Source organism: Dromaius novaehollandiae, chromosome 8, assembly GCF_036370855.1.
Source record: "Dromaius novaehollandiae isolate bDroNov1 chromosome 8, bDroNov1.hap1, whole genome shotgun sequence".
Lineage (NCBI taxonomy): Eukaryota > Metazoa > Chordata > Aves > Casuariiformes > Dromaiidae > Dromaius > Dromaius novaehollandiae.
In genome coordinates, this window is record NC_088105.1 from 15,480,958 (window position 1) to 15,508,810 (window position 27,853).

At 37.9% G+C, this 27,853-nt stretch overlaps 1 long non-coding RNA gene across 1 annotated transcript in view; it reads left to right on the plus strand.

Moving 5' to 3' along the window:
* Positions 1–1,205: 1,205 nt before the first annotated feature.
* Positions 1,206–27,853, plus strand: part of LOC135329016 (uncharacterized) — a 31,591-nt gene continuing 4,943 nt past the window's right edge. Inside the window, exon 1 of the long non-coding RNA XR_010390143.1 lies at positions 1,206–1,275. This is a non-coding gene — a long non-coding RNA (uncharacterized LOC135329016). The remainder of the gene's footprint in view (positions 1,276–27,853) is intronic.

The following is a 27,853-nucleotide window of genomic DNA, read 5'->3' on the forward strand; positions in this document are numbered from 1 at the left end:
AGTTGTGGGTTGTACTGTATGTCTGTCCATAAAGCAGGGGAAACCTGCTCAATGGTAAATATAAAGTCTAAAGTCTAAAAACAAAAAGATGGGCATCTCACCAGGAGGTGAAAAGTGTTTTCACAACTCACAGAGGAAGCCTTTCACAGGTTCCCATCCATTTGGATGAGACGAAAGTCTAGCGAGCAGGCAGATGTCGGAATAAAATAATCACATTGGTGAATTATAGTTAAACTGTTACTCGGAAGACAATGAATGGTACAACAGTTGCTAGATATTCATTTAAAGGGATTTCCAAATCATGCCGCAAGCACAAATCAGACACAGCTTTCATGTTTGCAAGGATGTTTATGAATCCTTTCCCTTTCTAAAATAATCCTTTTCAGAAGCAAAAAGCTGTCACTCCTTGCCCTATGTTGGCTGTCATTTCTTGTAAATGTGCTATGTCTTATGAAAATAACCAACGTCACAATCAGTGGCAGGAAGTTAAAGCGATGTGGAATGCCACCATTCCCTCGTACAAAACAGAAACTGCTGCCTGTGCTGGACCTTGGTCAGAGGCAAGGGCAGTTGTTGCATGGTGAGGCAAGATATGATCAGATGCTGTTTGCTGCAAAATTGCAAATTGCAGCAACATTTGCCAGTGGCTTCCAGCTCCAGCCAAGTTTCCACAAGCTGTTGACTAGCAAGGGGAAATTAGCTGGTAATCATCCATCTGGTAATAAAAGTAGGGACCTGGTTAAAGGTCTGCTTTATGTTTTTTTTGATGTTTGGTGCCACATTTTGCAAGTTGAATTAAGTGTAGTAAAGTAAATTTGTTAGCTGGAATGAATTTTTATGAGGCTGATTATGCTGTCATTCATTTTGCCTGAAATGCTAGCTCCAAAGACAACATGCTCAGGCATTTCCACCACTATCTATATGACTTACATATTATAAAAAGGCATACATGCTCATTTTTAAATTATATATTAATTATAAATCTATTAAAAGCATAAATGAAACCACCAATGGAAGTGAGGTTTAGGCTAAAATATTTGAAAAGACATGATGTAACGCATATTAGGCATGATATCAATGTCAATATATGTCTAACGTGAGGAGAGGGCTAGAATTCTGCCATTCATTTCCCATGATTTTTCTTTTGCTAATACCCGGGTTTCCAAACCGTTTCCCTCCATATCAGCAATCTCTGTAGAAGCCTCAGGAAGGACGTTTGGAGTCAGGAGTCTACAGGAGTCTGTTGAAAAGGAATCTGTTGGAACTCAAATGCAGGTAGTTTTCTTGCTGCAAATTTTCCCCCATATGTATTCTTAGAACAGATGTAGGCACTTAACAAAAGAAAAGTTTATTGCATAAGAAGAGTGAAGTTTAGAAGAAAATCTTGTCATCAGGTGATTTAAAGATGCTAATAATGTATGAAAGGTCAAAAGCTATATAGCAGACATCTGGAATATGATAGACCAAAGCAGTTATGGAATTTAGTGATTCAGCACATTTATAGACTTCTACACAAGCAGAGTATGCAAATTTAGCTGTGCGAGAGGTCGTTGGTTTTTGAATGTCAGAAGGGGGCATGAAGTCGGAAAGCTTGGTATTTGTGGATACTAGAGGATCCTCTTGCCTAAAGGTTATTTTGAAGTTTTTAGACATGTGGACTCTACTTGGAACTGAGTTTGGGACTCTTGGCTATGTTATTATGAGCATTCCTTTTCCAGATGATTAAGGATCTTGCGCTGTATGCAGCAATGCAGCGTTTTTCACTATAGAGTATAATGGTACCAGGATCAGATTATAAACAAAAAGCCTGTACTAAAGAATGTCAGTTTTAGTATCTCGTATTTTCATATCCCACTGATTTATTTCCATTGCAAAAAAATGTTTCTTTCACATGATCAGCTAGAGATGGCTTTCTACAATAACTTGCTAGATGTGTTTTTGTCACTTAGGATCTTTGGAATGTTCTGCCTTCAAATTGTTGCAGATTGCAAAGATAAAATCTAAATCGTCAGATCCCACAGATGTACACCTTCCAGGCCAAATTTGTCTGCATCCTTATATGGAAATAATTTGTAGCTTGAAATTACTCTCTTTTCTAAATTCTCTAAATTCAGTGCTATTCAAGCCTAACGATGTTAAAACATTCAAGATATAAACAAACTACATTTTCAACCGAAAACACTACGTCTCATCAATACAAATCTGTCAATTTCTGAAAACATTTATTAATGATTTTCACTTTTTTTATTTTTGATATATTGCTTTAAAAAAAGCACCCTTTTCTACATCTGATATTGTAATTAAGTTTCTCAACACACAAAAGTACTTGTCTCATTATTGCCTTTGAAAGATATCTGCCGTCCACATTTTTCATGTTGAGATAAAACTAGAAAAATAGCCTGTAGCATTCTTTGCTGCAAATGTTTGTGATTATACAAAATTATATTTCCAAAAATAAAGTGTCATTATGCCGTAAGTCTTGTTTCTGCCTTGCATTACAAGTAGCTATATCAAACTAATGCTGTGTTTCCACTGAGATCAACGGTGGAAAAACATGTTCAGCTTATTCCAGGTTTCCCCCTTCCATCCGAATCTGCTTGGGAAACAAAAATTGTTTCTCTTTCCCGAGCTATGTAGCACCAGTTACGCAGAAGCAGAGACAGTATTTATGTGCTGGGGAATTTCTAACTTTGTGGAGGAGGCTGGGACCTGACCTGGCAAGTTGCAGCTGTGGCAGGATCTTAAGGACTTGCTTCTCTCTGCAAGAAGAGGAGGCTGGAAAGGAGCGGGTAGTAAAAAGCTGTGTTTTTCATGAGCTGGTATGTTAGGCATTGATATGAGATTATCAAAGCTTTACTGAATACAGAGTCTGGAGAAGTGAAGACGGGGGAAAGGGGGTTGGAATAAATTGAGAGGCGTGATCCACCTCATAGTCTTGTTTTGTGTGATACATTTAAACACATAACAACCCTTGCAAACAGTTCTACAAAAAGCAATAATGAAATAGAACTATGTTATGGTAATTCAGAGTAGTTGCCCCTGTGCACAGGCGTCCAACAAGAATGACATATTCTATAAAAATGAGCTCCCTTTTCCTATAAATAGCACATTTGTTTTGAGAAGGGGAAACCAGTGATTTACTGCACCCCAAAAGTAATATTCTTGGTAATCCAGATAGTCAGCAGCACACTGTTATAAAATTCACCTCAAGTGAGCAATCTTGCCAGGCCTGTTTTTCATATGGTAGGCACTGTCTATGGCAGATTAGTTGTCTGTGTCGTCTTCTTTGTTGTTAATCCTGATACTAATTCCCTGATGTTACCTGCAGTTAAAGTAATTTCATTCTGAATGTAACTGTGGGGTCTTGAAAGCTCAGTAAATAGCTGGATATTGCATCACCTAAACATCCTAAATTTGGTTCACTAACAAATATAGTCCTAATACGCTCTTGTTAAAGTCAATCTTTTCAATCGTGGAAGGTACGCTTGAATTAAGACTTTGATCTGTTTCTTATAGCTATATTTTCCAGGGAAGTGCATTTGCAATTTGCATTTGCGTTACGAGGGAAGATTATTGTTGTCATTTTGGGATTTCTTTTTCTAAATGTTTAAAGCACCATTGTAACGGTTATTGTGTCCTGAAAATTCAGGGGTAATTTCCATTAATATTTAGGCTGGTTAATTTCCTGCCTTAACAGAGTTCTCTTAACTGCTTTAACAGTGTGACTGAAGCAAAACCATTTCAATACATAGAATATATTTGAAATGCATTCTGCCAATGTCCTATTTGTTTCTTTAGCTGCAGCCAGAGGTGGCATTACTGGGCTGTCGTATCTCTGCCATCACTGTGCTCGCAGATGTGTATCTGAAAGTAGGAGCAGTATGTGAGTGATCCTGCAAGTCGCAGCACATTTTGTTTTGCTAAAATCAGGATTGCTGGGTGAATTTACGGGTTTGCCCACAAGCTAGAGAACAAACTGCACAGTCTAAGCACCTGACCGTGTGATTTTAGAAGTGAATATGACTGCTTTATTACCAAAATGTTATATTCATATGTATGAGGGAAAAGGGGTGATAAAATGTGGGCTTTTCAACAGAGTTATGTGGTTGTTATTACATTTAAATTTATGACATGTTGACTGACCTCTATAAGAGAACATCAGAGCCAAAGCTGAGTAATTAAGGGATCCCATCTGTTGGTCTGAGTTTCTGAGTGAGTAAATGAGTTGTTCCTACTATAGAGGTTTGTCACACGTAGTATTATCTCAAGGATGTCCTGGTTTTCCTTCAGGAAGTTTTAATTTCAGAAGTTAACAACAGCTCTGGAGAAAAGCAGTTCATGCTAGTAATCCTTCACTGAGTTTATGTTTCCAGTTATACTTGCATCAACTGGTTTTAACTGATCTTGTATTTGGGCTGACAGTTGTCCATTCCAGTGCCTGACAAACCCAGGATTGCATTTCTTCACTCACTAATGTCACCTTATGTCTTCGCATGTGTCATGATCCGGTGCCACAAGTGCCATAATGTTCTAATTGTAAATTTTAACTAAAAAATAAAAGCAATTTTCTGCAAATTTATACACAAGAAAAAGGATTTGAACTTAGCCTAGTGATTCTTAAAAACAATTTTTAAAAAATGGTACTCTTTGTTTTCCAGCTTGAGCTAGCTTTAATCAGTTCACTGATCTAACTTTTTGTATTTGTTTTCTGCCCTCCAGAATTGTGATCCTTCTTGGCACTCTCACTCGCTCGAGAAAGTATTCATGCTAGGGACGGTGCTGAAGCCCTCCGCGGCCTTCAGCAGCGGTCCTGGCTTGGAGCAGGAGGGACTGCTCTTCTGCAGCTTTGCTAGTTAAGTTAGGAGAGAAGATGTTTATTATGAGAAACAGTACTGCCTGGTAAAACAGATCTTACTGAGTAAAAGAAGGTGGCGGTCTCCACCGGGGTGTGTCGATGGCATGCTGCATGACCCTTACCGCCCTGGGTTTCAAGCTTATCTCGTCATTTTATCTCGTCTGGAGTTCGTAAGCTTTTTATGACAGTGGCTAACCCTGTGCAAGCCAGCAGGCCCGAGGATTCTGCACAGCACTGAAAGCGGGACTATTTTGTACACAGTACTATTTGCCGTGCGAAAAATAGAAAAAAGGTATTCTTCATGCTCTAGACTGCACTCAGGTCATGAACTGTTAGCAGTGGACTTCTTTTATTCTACTACAGGTCTGTGTACATTATATTTGATAATAGCATATTTATTCATTGATAATGTGGTTTCTGGTGCTTCTGGTAGTGAAAGATGCTACATGGCAACTCATTCATCCTCAGTTTTTAGGAATAAAGGACTTCGCAGCTTGGCTACTACTATGTACTGAGTTGGCTTAAGTAATTGGCTTAAGTAATAAATTCTTCATATTCACATCAGCTATCCCTAATCTGCTAGTGAATGCTTCTCCTCTGAATTATACACTTTGATGTTCATCTTGACAAACTATCATTGTTCTAAATTACAAAAGCATTCCAGTATCTCTTTTTTACTTCTTGCTATTTGAACTGGATGCTTTGGGTGATGGGTTGGAAAGCCTTCTCCCACCTTAGATGCTGAAGTCTTATGTCTTTGCCTTGCAAAGCACTTACAGCACTTTACTAGGAAGTTGTTACATTATGGTGATTTTTTTCTTGTCCACTTCTAATTCCCATGTATGGCACGTCTGCCCTTTTCAGACTACCAGTTTCGTTCCACCATCTTTTAAAATAAAATGAATAGTTAAGTTGTGAGGGCTTCCAGTCCACCACATGAGACAAAGTGGCGTAACACAGTGGCATATTTTCCCTCTGCTATCTGATGTGGGTTTGTAATTCTGCGTTACACAATATGGTAAATTATAGAAGCTGTAACTACATATTGCATGATCCTATGAAAAAATAGTTTCCTCATAGATTGTAGTGCTTCCCAGGAATGGATACTCAAACATTATTTGCATTTCAGAAGATTTAAGCAGGATCTGAGGGCAGAAGTAACCTACCTCAGATATTTATTTGCCAGGAAAAATAATACTGTTTCACTTCTATGGTTTGTAATTATACATGATATCTGAATTAATTATATTGAAATAACTAACGATGTGGCATTATTTTACAGATTTTACATTAACTAAAATCAATATGCCCTAGATAAAAATTGCAAAAACTGTTTTTACTGAACACAGATTATATCTCCTTAGTTACTGTGAATTTTCCATGGAAGTGATGAGCTAGAAAGTGTACAGCAAAATCATAGGCACTGCCACAAACCATTAACACTGTGTATATATGTGCCTTCATGAACTGCTAAATATATGACAAAGCTTTTAGCTGTTGACCTTTTTATGTAAAATAATTGGGTTTGCCAGAAAGTTGTTTTTCAAATGGAAAAAAAAAGAAGAGTTCACACAAAAACCCTGATTTTAAAGTGCTGCTTTTGAAACTACCAGGTGTAATAGCAAATAAGGGAGATTTATTTCATTTTTAATGATCTGGGAAGTTAGGCATTGGTTTGTATTTTAAAAGTATTTCTAATCTGAAAAGTGCCTACTGCAATGCTTGCCTTCGGACCCAGGGCTCCATTTTGCAAGCCTACTCATTTTCATTTCCTTCTGTGATAATGAAAATGAAGAACTGGTTCTTTGCTTTGTCAGTGCAGCAAAGCTAGAGCAGCTGGAAGAAAAGTGAATTGGAGTCTCCTTTGGCCTGTGCTCGAAGGCTTTTCGGTAGAAGATCAAGGTCTGAAGGGAGCCTTTGTCTTCAGTGTTTTGGTTCTTCCTTGATATTCTTCAATTTTGTGGGGAACTGTAATAAACAGACGTGATTACAGTGATGACTCATGAGCACAACCCGCTTGAGACCGCGTCAAGTTGTCGGGCACAGATAAGGTCTGTCTTTGTTAAATGAAAAGTACTGCAAATAGAAGGAGGAACTTCAGTTCCAGCTTTGAATTTAAAACTTGCAAGAATGCGTTCTTTATGATGACAGGTATTTCTAGTCAAGTTTTTAGAATGTTGTCAGAAACTGGATAAAGTCCCACAACTCCTCAGCAAAGTGGCAGTGTGTGTAGTTTTTCTGTATAACTAAGCATGTGTTGGAGACGAGCACTGGAAATGACAAAAGAAGTGTCATTCTGATGGAATTTACCTCTAATTGTCAGCAACTGAAAATGCTGTATCATTCAGACCTAACCTTTCCACATCCTATCTGGGCATGCTGTCTAATCTTAAACCAAGTTAGTCATTATATGTAGCAGGTGAGAGGATAACGTTAAACTCTAGATCAGGTTATTCTCTCCTCTTTCTAAACCTTTAATGCCTTCTTTCAGACAGAAATGCATTTACTAAAATGATTTTGTCAGCTGTTTGGAATTGGAATCTGCAGCAGTGGGATGGAAAGTTTCTTTCTGCATATTTTATAGTCAAATTCATAAAAGAAGAACCAGCTGTAACCATTACTTTTCTAATCCAAATGGATTGTACCCTGGGAGGAAGTGGAAGAGGTGTGTTGTGACCTCACTAAACCCACTTACTATTGCTGCCGTCAGTTGCACATTTCTTAGCACCAGCTTCTTAATGACAATATTTCATTAGCAACTTTCGTCTGTGGATCTTGAAGTGCTTTAGTTATTTAGTAATAGCGTTACATTAAATTAATGAGTTAAGCCTTATTGTATACCTTTGTGAAAGACCCAAAACATTTTTAATCTTAGATGGGGAGAAAAAGAATCACAGAGACTTTAAGACTTGTCTTGTAAAGTGTGTGTGATAAACTCAAGTATGGGGGCTTCAGATGAGTGACCTGATTTTCATGAATGTTGAATATGTGAAATCTAAATTGACCGTCTGATACAACAAATGTTAGAGAAGGTTGTGCTTTAATGGCAGACCATGCTTCACTATCATGTGAAAAAGGTCTTTCATTACCATTAAGACTTTTCTGCCACCTGATACATGATACCACCAAAAAATTCAATAGAAATATATATTTATAGAAGGCGATCTAGCAGTGTTTGGGTGGAAAATCCAGTCTACCATGGTTCACATGAAATTGAATAGAGATAGGGAATAAATATTTTAAAAGTTAAAAAGGAGAAAGTACAGCTTTGCAACACTGGAAAAGACATTGCTGGAAAAGGATGGACAAGATTGCTGGAATACTGCTGGAAAATAATGGAGTTCTGTGGTTCATCAAAGCTAAAATAGAAAAACTAAGAGGAGGCAGACATTGGCAGTGGTCTGTTGGAGTGATTTACTGCCGATCTGTCTCAGTTAAAATATAGGTGAATTTAGCTGAGGCTGTTCGACTAACATCTGCTTTAGAATAAAATCACTCCTACCAGAGCTAATGAAAAAAACTCTCTGAAGTCGATGTGCTGTCTGTTTTATCTATGTTTTTTGCACAGGGTAAAGAGAAGGTTATGAAAATAAAGAAAAACAGAATGACAGTCATCAAGAGGTCATTTAATGCCAATCAGAGAGGAAAACTGAGAGCCTGTAATGGTAGTAAGTGCAGGCAAATGCTCTTTCAGTTGTTTGGTATATTTTCACTTGTTGGACTCCAAAGTTCTGCGAGTAGATGGAGTAACTTAAAAATAGGAGTCATGTCTTTTACAATTAGCCTTGGATTCCTGAAGAGATTTGCAGCTGGGCTATTTCAAGGAAGAAAGATCTTTAAGGATACCTAAAACCATTTTTTTTTCCTTCTTTTGTAAAAGAAAGGGACTATAAATGCTTTATTCCCGTAAGGTTGTGAAAATATAGTAGATGACAGAGAATTATGGTCAGTAGCGACCCTAGCTTTTTGCACTTTTTTTTTTTTTAACAAAATTTCATTTGCTTGTTCTTTTTTTTCTTTTTTTAAAAGTGTACTCCATACTCAGGGCACCTTTAATAAGTTACTTATTTTGCCTGGCTTACTGGAGAAACTCACTTATTGCATCTTGTGAGAGACTTTTCAATAATACATAATGAATTAGATAGAAGAAGGTTAACAAAACAGTATGTATCAGCACAGAAACCTTTTCCATTAAACACTAACTGCATGAATTACCCACCTGGCTTTTCTGTTATAGATAAGAATAGATTCATTAAAGTAATTCTAAATATTTTATCACCTTTAATGTACTTGAATAGACAAGACTTTGCAATACAGCCTCAGATATAACTCCTAAATGAGTTCTTTCCTTCATAAAATCACTCATTAATCTGTCTAGAAAAAGATACATGACTGTCTGCTCAATATAAGCATTGTCAAACCTGTGATGTGTTGTTTTATGTGTAATAAAACAAAGTAGCCTAAACTACATAGACATAAACATTAATGACACAAAATTATAATTCCTGAAACTAACTGAGCATCTATTTTGTTCCATATGGAAAACTAGGAGTCTCGTTTTCCAAGGTGGTGAATATCTCTCAGCATTAAAATGAGTGTCAATTGCGTGTGCTCATCGCCCTTCTAAAATGATTGAAAAAAATAGAGGGCAATTCTCCTCCCATGTAGTGTTTTGCCCAAACTCATCAAAGCCGTTCTGAATTTACTCTTAACTTCAAGGATATAATCGATTAGCTGTTCTCTGTGGAGTGACTAAAAGGGTATATAGATCATGGGTGCTACCTTGATAACTGAGAATTTTCTTCTTTCCCATAGGCTTTGTCACAGTGTGGCACCTTATGGGACAAATCACTCTTAACCTGCAGAAAAAGGGCGTTGTAATTCTGTTTTCTAATGGAACTTGAGACTGAGGTGGCCAGAAGGGGTAAACATCTTCATAAATGTCACTTACTTCAGCTAGGAAGACTAGCAGTGGAGATTGCCTCACATTAGTAGCACTTTACACTTCCTCTTTAACAGTCAAATGTCCTTGGGGATTCATGAGATATGAATCTCAGTTGGCTCTGAATGTTATGAATCCATTTTTTCAGGATTACTTTGGGTTTAATATGGGGGCCAAGAATTTATCTCATCTGTTGAAAGTATGACATTGATGAAAATGGGAGAGTTGGTCTGCTAAGGTATATGTATGATCCTGCATCTTCATGATATCTGAATATTTCCAGTAGAAATTTGGAACTCTCCGCTGTGATGTGGATAAATACTAGCATTCCCCTTCCTTTATAGAAAGTGGCCAGTGGCAGGGGCAGTATAGGTGACTCAGAGCAGCAAACCGAACGAAGCCCTGAATTTTAGTCTTTTCCGTTTGATTTCTCTTATTTACACCTGACTGCAATCTCATTTGGAAAGTCTTTTGGGTCTCGGTGGGGTTTGGTTAAGGCTTTCAAACGTTTCTCGTCTACAAGATAACAAACCAAGTCATTTTAAAAATTAATTTTGGGAGAAGATGGCTCTCCCTTGGTTTCATACACTTCTGAGTATAAATCTCTTCATCTTGAAGGAATAATCTAGTCAGGGGAGAATGCAGTCAAAGTGGTTAGGTCTAAATGTCAGAACACTACAAATACCCAGTTTGTTTTGAAGGGCAGATAAATTAAGTTCCACTTTTCTTCATTTTCTATTCCTCCTCAATAAGCAGGACTGCTTTTTCTCGGTCAGTATACCCATCCATCTTCTGTTCTGCCTGCTTATGTTCACCTGATACCCAATTAACAAGATGCTCATTTTTCACACCTACAATACCTTTAACCTTAGGGCAATGCAATGTACATGTTAATCTGGTGCTTCCCCTAGGCAAAGCTGCCAGGTCAGTAAGAATCTAATAAATAACTGGCTGAGGTCACAGATTGACTTGTTTGTCCACTGTGAAACCGGACAAAGGAAAGTAATGGACATTAAGAGCAAGGAAAACACCATTTTTATTATACAACTGGACAATTAAGTATTCCTTTGCATGGAGTATACAAACCAGCTTCACTGTGACACCAAGGTAGCTGAAATGGAGATGCAGCCCCAGCTTTTCTGTCATTTTCCACCATCTTCCTTACCACAAAGGGCTTGAATTTAGTTCAGCGCTTGGCTGTGCTAAGTCATAAACTTGATAATTGCACCATCTAATGGCCCTCTGGTACTTACTGGACATTAGAATGTAAGAATATTACGTCTTAATTTGAACCATGTTCTTTTTAGGCTGTCAACTAAAAATATAACCAAGGTCAGCTGCTGCCAAGAAGCTGTAGGAACTATGTGTTAGTAGTAAAGAACAGAGCAATCTCCATTTGAGCCACTGCTTTTGAAAGCAAATGGGGTCACATCTGTCTCATGTGTTTGTGTGGTCTTTCAGTCAGCTCCACTAATCAGCTGGTCATACCTTCTACCCAGCAAATGGTGGCTGATTTCCAACAGAACATGGGAATGCCATAGGGAGAGAAATTTTGGAAGCCCTCTTTCAAAAGGCCAGTAGGAAGCCATCTTTTTTGGTAATATGATTCCAAGTCTATGGTGTACATGGTATAACAGAGAACTTTGCGAAGATCGAAGGTAGCCCAGGCATAATGGAAGTATGCAAGACAGCAGCCAATTGAAAAAGCATCTGCCATTTCTGGAGAAGTGCTAGGCAGGCATATGAAGAAAGTCAGATGGACAGATGGAGTGTGCTAGGGAGAAATAGCAATTTCCATGAGAAAAAATATTTCACATCACCTTGGAAGAGCAGCTGAAAGTACAGAGTGCTACCCTATGAGTAGAGGTTGAGCTATCTGTAGGCTACTTGTACAAGTAAAGAATGGACATTTTGCCTTCAGTTTCACGTATTTGCATCTCCTTCATATGAAGCAACCTCTGTCTCTAGGCTGTTGTGGATAAAGAGGTAAACCTTAAAGTGCTACTGCAGAGAGCTTCCCCTTTATAGGCACTCTGTTCAGGATGTCTTTAGTGACACCTTATAGATCACTACTTGATATGAAGGGTAGTGAAGGAAAGAAAAGTTTTCTTGTTTTATAGCAAAACATTTCCAAGTATTTAATGTTTCAGTGATGGGTCTTGGCCTTGGTATGAGGATTTTGCTCTGAGAGGTAGCACAGCTGGTACTAACTCTCCTGAGAAAGCTAAATAATTAAGCTAGGTTACATGTCGGTAATCCATGCATGACCAAGAGAGCAGTAAAACTAGAAGTAGATCTGAAAGAAGACTTGGATAGCTGCCCGCTGATCTTACAAGGGTATGACTTGGTGGGTGGCATTCAGAGGATGGTGATCTGTGGAATATTCATATAAGCAGGTTGCAGAGAATTAGTGAACAATTGCTGGAAGAGGAAGGATACTTAATCTTCATTTGGAAAAGGTTCTGTTGTTGTTTTACTCCAAGTTCATAACTTTCCATTTCTCTTTTTTGTATATAATTCTAGAGAAAGTGGATGTATCTGTTAATTCACATTGCATCTGTTTAGTTTTCCTATGTTGTTCAATAAGGGCTTGGGCTGGTATATTTATTTGTCTGTAGAGAAACACTGTGTTGAAAACAGTCCTTTATGCTGGAATTAATGACTTTACAGAAGGCTTACAAGTAAATTAAAAGATTGTGGTATACTTAAATGCAATGGTAATGGAACACATTAAATACAACGTTGTATGTTTCATCACTACCTGATGCTCCCATAATAATGGCCAAAGGATCCAATATTTGTGTTTTGAAGGGGTAAAAATAGATATTCTTATAATAACTACTTTATAGACAGACACAGCTAAGTTCCACAAAAAATGCTTTCACACTCACATCATGTTCATCTATTCGTATCTTTGTGGTAATAATACTTTTGTATTAAGTCAAAGTGGGAATGCGATAAAGGGGAAAAAACTTGATGTCACTCAGAAGAGTATGTAGCTGTGGTGTTTTAAGCATGAATGAGTTAGAATAATTTCAAAAGGATAGGAAGCTGGGAAAAATGAATGTAAAAATAGGATTGCAGGGTGTGGAATAGAAGAATGTTTTACTTGCAGCACTTTGGCTACTTTAGAGTTTTCACAATGATATTAGAGAAATATTTAAGAATACTGTGAGAGAAGTAACACTTACTCCATTTGTATTACACCTACTAGGCTGGTCCTAGAGTTTGTCTGGAGTGAAAGCTGCCCAGAGAGCCTGTGATTTCTTGCAAGGTCTCTGAATTCAGTCTGAGTTTAGCCAAGAGATCTAACTCCTAGCAGGTTTGGTCAGGGTAGACTCAGATTTCCTGTAGGAACACTAGAAACATCATCCTAATCTGGCAAGCAGCATAAATGCACAGCTACTGTGGCCACACCTGTACACAACAACCAAGATTAGCTTATTCTTTCTCTTGTATTAAAAAAACATGAGTAGGGATTCTAGTTGAGGTGATGAGAAAAAAATAATGCAGCTAATTCTGTGAGAATGTACTGCTCAAATTATATCAAAATCATTGATAAAACCAGGGGTTTTATCCTTAGAACTTTGTTTCAGAAGAAAACCAGGAAAAACTTGTGGCAATTTCAGGATATTCCATTTTAAAACTTTTGATGGTTTCAGTATGTCTTTTTTAGAACTATTTTTCATTTTCTTTTTTTTTAAGTTTTGTGTTACAATGCCAAGGAAAAAGAAAGTTTAAAAATGAAATATTTTTGGCAAAATCTTTTGTCTCCAGATAAATATTTTTCATTTATGTAGAATTTTGTCATCTTTTGATTTAGAATCAAAACAAACTCCTATTCTGAAATCACAGAATCTTGGTGAAGTGGAATTCTTTTTCTCCACAGAACTCTACATTTTAAAATTAAGCCTGACAAAAATCCTGGAAATAAGTAATATGAACAGCATTTAGGATACATCTCAATGTGAGTATGAGAAAAAGAGGGATACTTCTCTGAAGAAAGACTGGAAAGTTGTCTGCTGTCAGCAGTTGAAACCTCCTCTTAACTAAAACTATGGGTTTGTTTTTGTTTTGTTTTATCTTTATATTCATTTGGGACTCTTACCTTTTCTGGTTTATATATAAATAAATAAATTGTTATTATTTGCACATGTGCAAATAATTGTTGCTCATGCATTTGACAGAAATGGCTGTTCCAGTGGCGTGTTTAAGACTGTGAGTAGTCTTACTGTCTCAAATGAAACTGCATGTGCTGAAATTTAAGCATCGCTGTAGTGGGTTGTTGCATTTGTGCAGCAGTGAGAAGATTCTTTTTCTCACAGACGCTAAGTAAGGGGAGCATGAACTCCTGCACCAGGAGCATCTGTGTTCCCCAAATCCCCTTTTTCCATAGCCTTGTGTTGAGAAGTCTGTGGAAATGAACTTACAAGTAATTTTGTGCTGGTTGAAATAAAATGGGAAGAAATGTGGTTTTTTCCACATCTTTCATTTTTTATTCAGACTTTTAATATTAGACAAAAGAAGCCTCCAGAGTTCATTATAGTATCTTTGTAAAGGAGGAGGTGGCTTGAAGGGGACAGGTGAACTGTGTCTGACACAGCGATTGTATTCGCTGCTGTGGGAATATTTTGCTTCTGAATTGAACATGTGCTTGAATAAATTCAAGTAAGAGGGATCCATGGAGATCCTCGAAGTTGTAGTCTGGGTGTTTTCAGGAAAATACAACAATTGTTTACTCCTTCATCTCCCCTTGCTCAGCTGACTGTTGTGATAAAACATCTGTAATATCTCAATATCTTGTTCTCTTAAAGACTTGCGTGCTGTAGTTGTTGTGTGAAGTACAATATTGTGCTCTGTCTTTCTTGTCTACCACCCCAGTTGCCAAAAGAAGACAAAACAAATCTGCTCTTCAGACAGATTTGGTCAGATACTGACCTCAATGATGTTTTCAGCCCGGTTACCTTAGACTATAAATATATTATCAAAAATCACTCCTGGTGTTTAATTGTTCAAAAAGACCTTTGCAGTTATAGATATGTTCATATATCTGAATTGCTGGAAAGCAGGGGATACGTGTGGTGTAAATGTAGAGTAACTCTTTGCCTGAAGTGTGTGTTGACTAAATGTAAAGTAAGTGGGGTATTATTGCCCCCCTGGGTTTTCAGGACTTTTCTTTTATTTTGATATCAGAAAAAGGATTTAATTGGTTTAATTCTTATTTCTTGTTGTTTTCTTTTTCTTTTCCAGAAACCTTAGATTAATTTAACTTAGGGAAAAAAGAAAAAAAAAAAGCTTTGACAAATACATAATAGGGATTAAAACATGCTTCTGTCTTTTGTGTCTAGGTGAAAGATTTAGTTGCTTATGTACCATTCAGTCAATCATTTTGCTTGGTGAGTCACTTTTCAAGCTTCAGATCTTAAAATATTTTTTAAAAAATTAAACATATGGTTGTGCAGGTAATTTTGATTGGGTTTTTTAGGTTTCTTTCAATTTTACATCTGAAGTGAAAACTTATCAAATGGGAGCATTTTTGAATTGCTTTGATCTATTTTTTTTTTTTTTTTTTTTACTATAATGAAAGTAGAAAATAAAAATCATCCAACTAAAAACATTCCCTTGCACCCGTAACTAGGGCAGGATAGCAGCACAAGTTTCTCTTCTTAGGACTACACTCTCTTTCTAAATATTTACATAGTTTGTGCAGGAATTAGTAGCTCCCAAGAAGAGTAACTTAACTTCTCATACCCCATAATGTAACAGTTAAAAGACCTGCCTGAGAGGTGAAAGAGCTGATCTAAATCAGTCATTTGGTCCAAGGAGATGGCAGAGTAGGAGGTGATGGCAACAGTCAGTATCAGCCTCAAGGTGGCATTAATGCAGGAGCCTCTGGAGCAGCAGCTGTCAAGCACTTGGTGCAGTTTATGTAGTGGTCACTCTTCCACAGACTCAATAAATGTGAACAAGGCACTTACCAAGTGATGTATATCAGTAAAGTAGATCGAAGTGTATTTTATAGTCTGTAGCAAGCCATAGAAGACATTCCAGTTTTAAAGGACTGCTGGAGGAAAGAGTCCAAACTGCACCCTTTTTTCCTTGACTGTGTTTCTTACAGTCACAACGAGAAGTTATTACTGAAGAAGATACAGCTAGAAGTTATTACTGCCAGAAGTACTACTGAAATTACTTCTAGGGAATATTCCTGCCGTTGTTTCCCATAGCAGCTGGCTTCTGCCTTGTTTGCAATAAAAAGCAGCTCTAATGCGCTGGGGAGACAAAGCCATTAACTGTTATGAACAGCAGCAACTTGCCTCACAGTTTATTACGAGAATTAGCTCAAATGTTTATCTGCAAAATTAACAAAAGCAAATGCAAAATTATTCCAAAATTAGAACTTTTCGTGGCTAATTAACACGTTGATTCATTATTTACTGCAAAGGTTAGGCATATAATAGCTAGTCTAGAGCATATATGCTAGATGTTCACGCTGTTTACTCTTAGGATATGTAGTTTATTACATGGGTCAGATGTCATTGTTTTCATTTTCTGATTGGAGTATTGTTAATATATAGAATGTGTTTTTACTCAGTTAAAAATGTAAGATTTAAATATTAATTTATGCTCAAAAGTGCCAAAGTATAAGGGACTTAAAATTTACACGAACATTCAGTGGATTTCTGAGTGTGGAGGAGTCTGTGCAGCCTTTGCTTGACACTTGAAGTCTGCTAGAGACAAACATGTGAACTTCAGCTTTAGGTTGACAGACACAGAAAGAAAATTAACCATTGAGCTATGAAGCAGTTGAGATAAAAAAGGGAACATGAATGTTGACTTTTAAGGTGACTAGTCTAAACCAGCAAGCACAATCTGCTGGAGACTAATGATGATTGCATAAAATTAGGCCAGACAAGTGAGGATATATCTGAGTGGGCAATCAGTTAGACACGGAGCCCAGAGATCACCAATATAAGCACAAGTTGGAGCAGGTCAAGTTTGGAGAAGCTCCCTCAGCAGCTCCAAAGGAGACCGATCAGTGGACTGCCCACTGATGAGAGTGAGGACAACCCTACTTTTGTGGGTCCTCTACCTCCACGACATGCCCAAGGCTGCTAAACTGCATATGTGGTCCCTGGTCTGGGTCAGGAGGAGGTCCCCCCGGGTCAGGGACAGTTTCTACCACCCTCAGCATGCCAGGTGGTGCAAGGGAGCATGATGTCCTGGGTGCTGCCACACTGAGCTGATGGCAGCTGGAAAGGTCCTGTAGTAATGCAGTCGGTCAGCGTGTGGATGAGCTAATGTGGTTTGTGTGTGCTGTCTTTGTAAGTGTTAGGTTAGATTATTTTTTGTATAAGTGATTCATAAATAATGGGATTAACAATAATAGCTGGAATATTATAGGATGAAGGATAGTGTAACTCAGTATTCCTTTTGTCTCTCTCAGCAAATTGATCTTTTAAGTTCCAGAGCTTAGTTGCCCTGTGATGCTGAGTGTGCAGATAAAGAATATTATGATTGTATTTGTTATGAAAAGCATCAGAGTCAGTATTTGTATTTGCAAAATAATTTTCATATTAGCTCAGCCTGCTTTATTCATTCTAAAGAAATTTTTACAAATAATTTTGTCTGTATAACAGCAAAAGCAAGGATTGATGTGTCTGAAGATTCAAAGCATAATTTACAAGGAAATCTTTGGATGATATTTTAAGAGGCAAATTAAGAGTTAATTAAAAAGCTGCCTATAAAGCAATAATCTGTTTCTGCAAAAAAAGAGTTGGGGTTTCAATATTTAGTGAAAAGTCTTGGAATGAAAATGAGAGAGACTGTATCTAATGAATTGCCAAATAATTAGGACCCTCACTGGGTGCCTGGGGAACTTAGTTCAAAGTTTTTGCTCTGATTGAGAAGAGGGACTTAACCATCTGTCTCCATGGCTTCCTTAAATCTCTGGCCAAAGACTAGGTCTGGGGAGATCTTCCTCCTTCTCTTCCCCCAAGTTCATTCTTGAAAACTTCTTTGACAGAGCTTGATCAAAACTGATGAATGTTACAATGAGGTTTTATTTCAACAAATTGGCATTTATAGGATAAAAAAGAGAAAGAAAAAGTTTCAGACCTCATCAGGTCTGGTCAGATGCCAGCTCTTGGGTGGTTAAAACCCAAGAAACCTCTCACTCCTCCACTCACAAACCTCACTGATCCCACTTCAGAGGGATTGTTTTGATGCTGCTGCAAAACTTTGCAAGCAAGCTTTCCTCAGGAATGAGAACAAGATGGTTTCTTTTTTCCTCATTCTTAATGAAGCAGTGATGAAATGCTGTGAGCTGTTTCTCTTACTAGTGAATCTTGAAAAGAGTTTTGTATTCCCAATCCCAGCATCTTACAGTGCAAATTACATTTAAAGATTAATGATTCTGTAAAGAGATGCATCATTTTCTGTCTTGAGAAAAAAAAATCCCCACAGAGAAAGTTAATCTCTATGGATTTTTCAAGAACAAGATTTTTCTTTAACCTTCTGCTACACAGTCTAAGTGATCAACTGGTAGCAGGATTTCAAACGTTTTGCATGACTCATAATGATTGCTTAATGATGGAAGAGGGAAGGGGAGAGATGTTCATATTCTTTCCATTTTCTCTTTGAAATAGTTTCACTTGACCTTTCCTAAAGGACCCTCATATTAGGTTCCTAATAACCTCTAATTAGTATTTTTTGCGTGATGCTCTACGTATGAAATTTGATGGCTTAATTCTAATACCCAGCAATTATCATATCGCATTACAGCTGGTTTATGAACTTAACCTCAGCACAGCGAGGTCTTCTAAATTTACTTTTGCAGAAGATGCCATATATGTGCAAAATACTATTGTGGAAAAAATGAAGATGTAAATTGATGTTAAGTTTACAAAGTGTATTACAAATGCTCTTTGCTATGACAGTAAGATTAATTTTTAACAGGTTTTTGGTTAAAGAGTATTAAAGATTATTATGAATGAGTCACTGCAAAATCTTTAGGGACTTTGTGATAAATCTCAAATGCTCATCATCAGTGAATGTTAAGTCTAACAAAATGCACATTTATATTGGCAAACTGTTTATAACTTTGGGTGGATTTGACATCAGAAAGTAGGCAATTCTGTAATAGTAAATTTCTTTTTCAAGATTTCCGGAAGAGACAAAGTTATATCTGGTTACAAAATAGGCACTTTTCTTGCAAATTAAAGAGCAAAAGATATACCTGGTAGTGTCTACTGTCTAACTACATTTTGGGAATGGCTGAATGGCTCATTAAATGGAAACATACACCTGTTGTGAGTATCTGCCAGAAATACTGTCATAGAAATGTATCTACAAAATCTAATTTCTAAGCGGTAACATTAATATTGGGGATTCCTTTAGGTTTGATGAGACTGGTCACTGTAAACAAATTCAGTTCCAAATAATAATAAAATATCCAAGTTTTCAATTTAGGCTGTTTACACCATGTAGCTAAGCAGGTCATTTGCAAAATCAAATCACAAGCAAGAGGTAAAAGAAGTGTTGCTTGCTCCGGCTTACAGACAAGATTGCTGGTAAATCTGTGACCTTTGAAGTCCTCAATTACTTACTAGAACCTGAATTTTCACTCCTGAATTTCTTTACTGAGCTTACTTAAGAACTTATATCAATCCCTCAGCTAAAGGTCACAGAGTTGTGCCATGTTATCTGGGTTTTTATTATTTCCTCATAAACGATGACATTTATAAAATGTCAGCATCTAAGGAAATCAGCCCTAGATGGACATGGAAGGAGAATAAAAACCGTTTCCTTTGGTAATTTCAGGGGTGGGTGATTCAGAGGAATAAAGGTAATCACAATGAATAATACAATGTTATATATTGTTTACATTGGTATTAGTAATTGTTCTGGATTGGCATGCATGTTAGTATGCTTAAGAATAAAAATTAAGACATATCACTTTGTTTAGAATAACCATGCCATATTCAGGGACCACAGAAAGGCCTTTCATGTCAGAACTAACAATAAATCTGGTTCTTCAGTTTTCCTCTTCCTAATCCTAACCTGGGCTGATCCATGGTCAAGTAACTCATTTTGTCACCAGAGCTCAGAGAAAAACAAATCTGCCACTGCTAGCTCTTAACCCAGACTTTGGCAGCAAGTGAAGCTCTGCACCTCTCCTTTTTCCAAGCTCTAACCTTAATTTTCATCAATTTTTACTCTTTTCTGAAAACAGGGGTAAGTTTACTAAGGGTTACCAAGACCCTGCCAGCATTAGTCTTCCTCATTTCTCAGCAGTCCTTATTGTACCCAGAATTATGGAAGCTCTTCACCCTCCCCTCCTTTTCTCTTCCTGAGCTCCTATTCCTTGATTTGGCTTTAATCATAGGTAAGTGACACACAACAGGACCAAAAGCGAACATACAAATAGGCCTGTGTTAACATCAGCTCTTGTACTAGTGGATTTGACCACAGTTATCTAACTCATCCTTTCGGAAAGGATAACATGAATACCAAGAATGGAATCACTTATTATATTTGGATGATGCACCTGTAAGAAAACTAACTATTATTCATTGGCTTTGCCTTCTGCCCTCGGGACAGCAGTGCTGGATTCCTAGGATCTAGCAGTTAACAGGAGCCTCTTAACTATTCTTTTCCTGAAGCTTAACCGGAAAGTAAACATAAGTTCTTTAGCCAGTTTTCACCCTAACTCTGTTAGCAATGTGGAATCCAGATGTAAATTTGTTTTTTCATCGTTTTTTCCCCCCTGAATTCTAACTCTATCCCCAGTCTTAACTGTATTTGCAAGGAACACAAACATTGACCCTTGGCAACTCTAGCCTTCTTCAAACACGGCGAGTCATGAAAAATTATGGTTTTCAAACCTTCCTTCCCCCAAAGTGCAAGCAAAACAGAAACATTAAGACTAACCTTTCCTATACTCAGATGACCCACAGATTATTTTGGAGGGGGAAAAAGAAGGATGGTTGTGATGGCAGAGAGATAGCAGAAAGTAGTAGGCGTGTTAGATAACACAGAATAGGTAGCAGAGGAGCTGGAGGAAGCAACATCAGTGGCCCAGGCAAGCTCCTTCCTCTTGCTACTGCCTCTCCCTGCTGCCCTTTCAGGCTTGATTACCCATTGACCTGCTGCCTGAAATAGCCTTTTACATCTTTGTGATGTGAAAGAAAATGCGAGTGTTTTCTAATCTGTATGCACAGGCATTAAGTGACAACACTGTGCAACCAAAGAGGCACTGGGTGCTTAAGACCACACCTTGTGCCTGCATATAGCAGTGAAAGTTTGCTATCTTCAGTTTTCTTTTTTGGTTGATTTATAGCAAGTTTGGGATCTGAGAAAGTAAACATTAGCTTTTCCTAACTGCTTTTCTAGCTTTGGTTCAGTTAACTTAAACATGATCCCAAGTCGTTTAATCCCTGATAAATACCTACTGAAATCAGAGTACAGCAGAGACAAAAAAAAATCTTTTTTTTTCCCTTTAATTTTTGAAATCAGCTTTTAGGCACTGCAGCGAGTCCTTTGGGGAAAGAACAGCTGTTGTTGTAGCTAGACTCCACTGAGTGCGTTCCTGGGGCAGGGAGCTGCAGTGCCTGCACCCCTTTTACACTAGGTGAGGAGTGAGGCAGAGCCCTTGGCTCAGCTAAGGGGCAACTCTTGATGGGAAGGATTTATGTCTCCCTCAAACCTTTTGTTTTCATTTTTTTCTGTGGGAGTTAGCAGTCAAACTCAGCAGCCCCACCATGAGTGCAGATATTCTTTCAGGTGTTTTTCCTGTCAGGCAGAAGGAGAGACAAGTTATTGGACATCTGATTGAAATTTTAGAGAAGAGTTTCAAAATCTGAGTAAGAATGAAAAAGTTTCTAGTGGCATTTAACAGAGAGAGAAGCAGGTTAGAAATTAGGTGGTGGAGTGAAAAAAGAGGAGAGGAAAAAAAGGTGATGGAAGGGATGAAGTGAAGTGAAAATAGGAGATTACAGCTATCTTGCAGGGCATGTGTGACAGCTGTCTCAGAAGGATTCAAGCAGCAGAGGTAATACTTAAAAAGAGCAGGATAAGGCTTGAGAGGCCATCTGGAGTCCAGTCAGCATGGGGGCTTCTGATGAAACGGGAGATAGATCTGCACTGTGAAAGTTGTTGCTGCGTTCCAGTTCTCACAGAATGATTTTAATGAAGGGAATAATGTCATAGGTTAGAAAAAAGCTTGGGAATTGCAATATGCTTTCAAACAAGAGTTCCGTTTAATCTACACTATCCTTTTTGTCATAATGATTCAGCTAGAGTCATAACTAGAAATAACTCTGATGATAGGCCTCTCCTCCTGCCAGGGTTCGATGCCTGGTTTGTGACCCAAACAACAAAAAATTTTTATGATAACGTAAGTTCCATATTGTAATTAATGTATATGTAAAAGGGAAAAGCCCCTACGTTCCTGGCACTGGGTATAGTTTTCTGGCAAAAAACAAAATCAAAAAACCCCAAGTCACAGTTCATCCATTCTGAGCTCACATTAAATCAGTGCTGTGTATACAGCAGTTTGAGCAATGCTTTAGTTGTATTAGTTCAAATTAACATCTCTGGAAATGTTCTTGTCTGTTTAGGTCTGACTATTTCCATGTTATATGTAATTAAACAAGTTTTATTTGTCATTAAATAAAAGATGAAAAATATATGATATACAACCTAGGGGTTTAGAGTACTTCCTTCCTAACTGCTGATCTGTTAAGACTTTCTGTTAAAGTACAAATATAAGCATAACTAATAAACGTTAGTTATGTGATCATAATGTAAAGGAATGCTAAGTATAATGACAGAAAGAAAGGAGAATGAGTAAGTAATCAGTGAAGACAGGGCTGGAAGGGGGTGGGATCTGGCTCAAAAAATGTTAGAAATACGAGACATATTTGCCTATGTTTGGACATGTTCTCTAGACTCCCTTTATTGTCAGTGGGGAGAAATAGGGATAGAGATTCATCTTTTTTTCTAAAATTGGTATCTGAACTAGGTTGGGTGATCTTTTTCAAAGTTGTTCCTAGTTGTGCCTTTTTCTATTAACTAGTTCTAACTTTGATACTTAAACAGATAAAGCAGATTCAGTTGTGTAGTTAATACACACATAGACACATGAAATAGAGTAAAGGAGATTCAGCACTGGTTGCCAGTGAAAGCAGCTGAATATTCTCCAAGAAGCATAAGCTTCATCCTTCTTCACACCTTGCTAATTTGATGGATTTGTGGTTGTAATTTGATGCCACTTGAATGTCATGTTACAGCTTTAGTCACTTTGGATTATTATTCTAGGAAGCGGGATCCTGATCTCATTGCCATCACTATAAAACCCATTGCAGTTAATGAGTTGCACTAGTAAGGAAATAGTATATGAGCAGTCAGTATTGGCCATTAAGAATTGGTCTGAATACCCCGTTACAGTGTCACTATAATGAGATCTTAAAAAAAGAAAAGAATCACCCCAATCCGTATACTAGAATATTTATTGTTGCTGAAATGTCACTGCTGCTAGGCTGATGTAGGGAGTGTATGTACGCACAACAGGAATGTGAAAATTATCGTAGTTAACTCTCACAAAGTGTGTGGTTTTGTAGTTGATATATGCTGAGACAACAGCCGTATTATACTTGCCACATTGCAGAATTGCACAGCAAGCAGCATATGTACGCTAAAATGAAATGTTATCCTCAGAGAAACGAATCTACTTCATCCTTCACTAGTTCCTCTGGCTTCTATTTCGTATGTCCTTCTCGTTCACCTTATTCTTCTGTTGCACTGCACAATCTCATTAAATATTTTAAGTTTCTTTTGCTCTCTCTCTTCCAACACATAAGACTGACAGGTCTTGTTTTCTTCTTGACGCTGTAAATTTGATTCCACACCTTTCCCTAAATATGAATTTTTTGTTTAAAAGTGGTGGGCATATAGATATGTCTTAATAGTTTTCCATGGTGCCACTAAATGCACTAGTTCTTCTAATTACTACAGCATTACTACGCTGTATCCATTAAGTGATTAGGCAATTTCATGCTCAGAGGAAGCAGGTCCTGTAAAAAGTTGCTTTATTTTTGAACAGAGCATTGATTTGTGGCTATTTGCTTACATGCAGAGGTGTATATGGGAAAGGAAATAACTCATTGTTTTCCATACAATAACAGGGATTAGAAAAATTTTCCTTAGTACAACTAGTGATCTTTAGAGATGGTGAAAATACTTCAATATCACCAGCATCTATGATCGTTTCAAGCCTTTTGTGGTTAATAACCAGGTCAGATTGTTCTTGAACTTCCTGTTCACAGATCCTTTTTACATATGTAGGTTATATGCGACATTTGGACACTATAGGGTAAAATGTTGACTTTGTGTTCTGTAATTGATCACATAAATCATACAGTGCTGTTTCTGCTCTCTGCTTCAGAACTTTTAAAACCGGAAAATAACATAATATTCAGCAAGTCCCCAGTATGATAGCCTGAAAAAAATGAAAGATATGCTTAAAGTTCTGGAAATGTCAGGAATCTGAACATTTTTCTGAATACAAAGGTATCATTTATATCACCAGGTTTAAAGATTTCTGATTTGATTCTAAGAATTGCAATAAAAAGATTGACTTACTGGGTCAGCCCTGGCCCAATGTCCTTTGAAACAGTTCTGCTGATTTCTTTGTGAAAGTGGTATCTGCATGGGTTTTACACAACCCACTGAAAATCAAAGAAGGTCTCCTTAGAAAGGCAGGTGCTTGTGTTTCCACAGGGATCTGTGTTCTCCCTAGGCTATGGGATATCTCGCTCAGGTTTGCAATTATGTGGAAAGGTAAGTCCTACAGTTTCATATTCTTCCTTCTTCCTGAAGCATCATATCCCTCCTCCTGCCACAGCTCATCCATACTACACTTCCTACAGGTGCACAGTGCCTCAGGTGCCTTAGCCTTTGCTATTTGCTGGGTAACTGGCAGCTCTGTAGCCCATCTCTGACTTGCAGCTCTGTAACCTCTCAGCTGAGCTGCTGTGGCAAGGTTCTGCCAGAGCCTCTGTGGCAATATCCTTTCCTTGAAAGGGAAAACGATATAATTCCTACTGTAAAAGTAGTATGGGGGGACCAACTGCTTCCCTGGAGAGGATACCCAAAGAGGATGCTCCCCCAGGGACCTCAACACTTCTCCTCCTGGCTGACCACTGGGAAGAGTTTTCCCTTTCTCTTTTCTCTTTCTCTCTCTCATTACTGTTGCTTTTATTTTTCTCCAAAAGTAACTTTCACCATTAGAGTTGATGTATGCCGTCAGCTGCAGACCCCCACTAATAAATCTCTGTGCATGCAAGCCTGTTTCAACATCCTTCGTGCAGCCCTAAGTTAGTATTCATCCTGACTGCAACCTCCAAATTCCTACTTCTCATGAGGACCCAGGGGAATGCATCAGAATCAAATCATGCCTCAGACTCTTCTCTCAGTACCATTTGTAAACAGAGCTAAGCATGAAGAAAGGAGTCCTGCAGTGGGAATGGTTAACTTCTGTAATGCAGGAGAATTTGAGATCCCCCAACTATTCCCACGTGAGCTTGGAAACTGCAGTGTCGGGCCAGGCAAAATCACCAAATGGGATCCAAACAGCAGTAAAGGGGTGACCTCTGTCACTGTTCCCTAACAATTAATGTTGTCTCTTAGTACAGATATCTAGCTCAGGCCAGTGCCTTGCTGACAGAGCTGCGCTGCTCGTTTCTGAAGCTGCCTCAGTCAGCTCCAGCTGGGGCATCTCTTTGCGCTGCTCAGGACAGACTTCACCGCAGCCCTCTCCCCCCTTCAGTTTGACTCACCAAGTTTGGGCTTTGGTGGGTGTTCTCCTGTTTGAACTGGGCATGGAGGAAGGTCATGTACCCACAGAACTGTCTTTAACTCTTTGGTATATTGGTGTTCCAAGCCTTGATACTAAGTGGGTAAGAGACATGGAAAGAGGGAAGGGTGAGTAGTTTGTGAGAGGATGCAGTACCATTACCGCAGAAGAGGAACGAAGGTAGAAGTGGGCAGAACAGAATCACTAGAGAGGTGGTGCACATCCCCCGGGTCCCCTCCAAACTACTAACTGTCCTCAGAGGGGAACTCTCGACAGGCAGTGTAGGAGACCGGCCTCCCGGGGATCTCGGAGACTGGCGTCCCAGGGATCTCCACTTGTGTGTAGCTGAGCTACGGCGAGGGAGTTATTCCAGCAGGCACTCAGAAAGTTCTGTAACAAAAACATGGCAGAATTTCATGTTCCCTGTGTGGGATATTTCTACTGACAAGATGAAGCAGGTCGCTATGGGCTTGATCCACCACCTTAGAAATTAATAGAAACATTTCAATTGCTCTCCAAACTGTCGGGTGCCTAGCAAAGCATTGCAAAGGGTACTGACATAGAAGCATTTCTCTTCTCATATTGCTGCATGTTTTTACATATTACTCCTGCTTCTTACAACTTTTCTACCTACTGTTTCTTTTTCCTCTGTTTACACATTAGTTTTTTAAAACATTGAAATATTAATGAGTAAATATGCATAGTAAAAGTAATATATATATTATTTCCACATAAATATTCATATACTTATATAGATTTTAAACATAAAATACTTATAAAATTTATATACTTATTTATCTACTTATATCTATATGTTTTGAATTATTTTTCTAAATTCTTCCAAATTCAGTTATGTCCCTAATCTGACCATCAACCAATATTTTCTTCTCTAGTTTTCCCAGTTTTCAGATATAATGGTTAAAATTTTCATTGCTTTCTAATGTTAGTCAGTTAAATGTATCTTAACAGATTTGCAAAGTGGAAGGTATGAAGCTTTTTGAGTTAACGCCTGCATAGGTGTCAAACTTCATGCAACTATAGTTTGAAAATTATAGCTTATAACTTTAATAATCAATGGTAGGAGTGCTAAAGTTACCTGAATTATATATTGGTTTGACCACCAACAGAGAGAAAAACTGCAGGTATTACTTGCAAAACAATGCCAGCAAAACCTTGTGAATATTCTTCCAAATAGGTTAAATAAATTGACTTTGTCTGTACGTTTCTTTGTATGCTTTCTCCATTAATATCACAGCAGTGAATTTATATAAGTAATGCAGCATATTGACAGAAAGCACACTTTTAGCTGAATATCATAACATTTACTTCAGAAACCTGACTCTAAGTGAAACACAACCCCATAAAGAATGGATGAGAGACCTGGGCGAAGTGAATGTTGACTGCATCAGTTTGAGTAGTTGCAAGAACTCTGCAGACAGGAATTGTTCATTCAAAATATTTGATAAATATTTTCACCAAACAATACTGCTCAGAGAAGTTTGTGTACAACCTGTGAACAAAAAGAAGGAAAATACCTTATTCTCTACAACCTGTTGCTAGCATTTCCCAAAAGAAGGACAGTACACTGTCAGAGAATATTGGGCTCTTTAGCTAAAGCTTCTCAGAATTGCTGTTTTTATATAAGCACTTGCAAATGTTGAGCCAGAATTTGAAGGTGTAATTAAATAGTCAAGATGTCCTTGACCTGCTTTTCATACAAACATATTTGTTAGCATGGGGTGTATGTGATTAAATTTTATAGCATGCAGCTGGCAATGCTCTTTTTACCTTTAATAATCCAGGTTGCTACTTAAATAAATTGCATGTCATTATGAAGTCTACCAGAAATAAAGGGTTACAACAATAAAACCTTCATGGCCTCACTAAGTGAGGAAAGAATTAATATTGGTTCTGCTCCTCCAGCTGCACAACCCCCTTCGTTATGTGGGAGAGAAGTTGGCATAGCTGCCATCTGTTAGTGCTTTTTCATCTGGGTCCCATTCTTGCTTATGTTACTTCACCTGCGAGCTCAATACTCATAAACACAGTCCTCTGCATGACAGGATTATATCCTGCTGCTATAGCAGGAGCTTTTTGAAATTCATTTGTCCAGCTTCTTAAACAGGCAACTGATTTTTAGCAGCTCCCACAGTTTGCCAGGTCTCTCCGAAATATTCTGTTCCTCCTTTGACTTAGTTTGAAG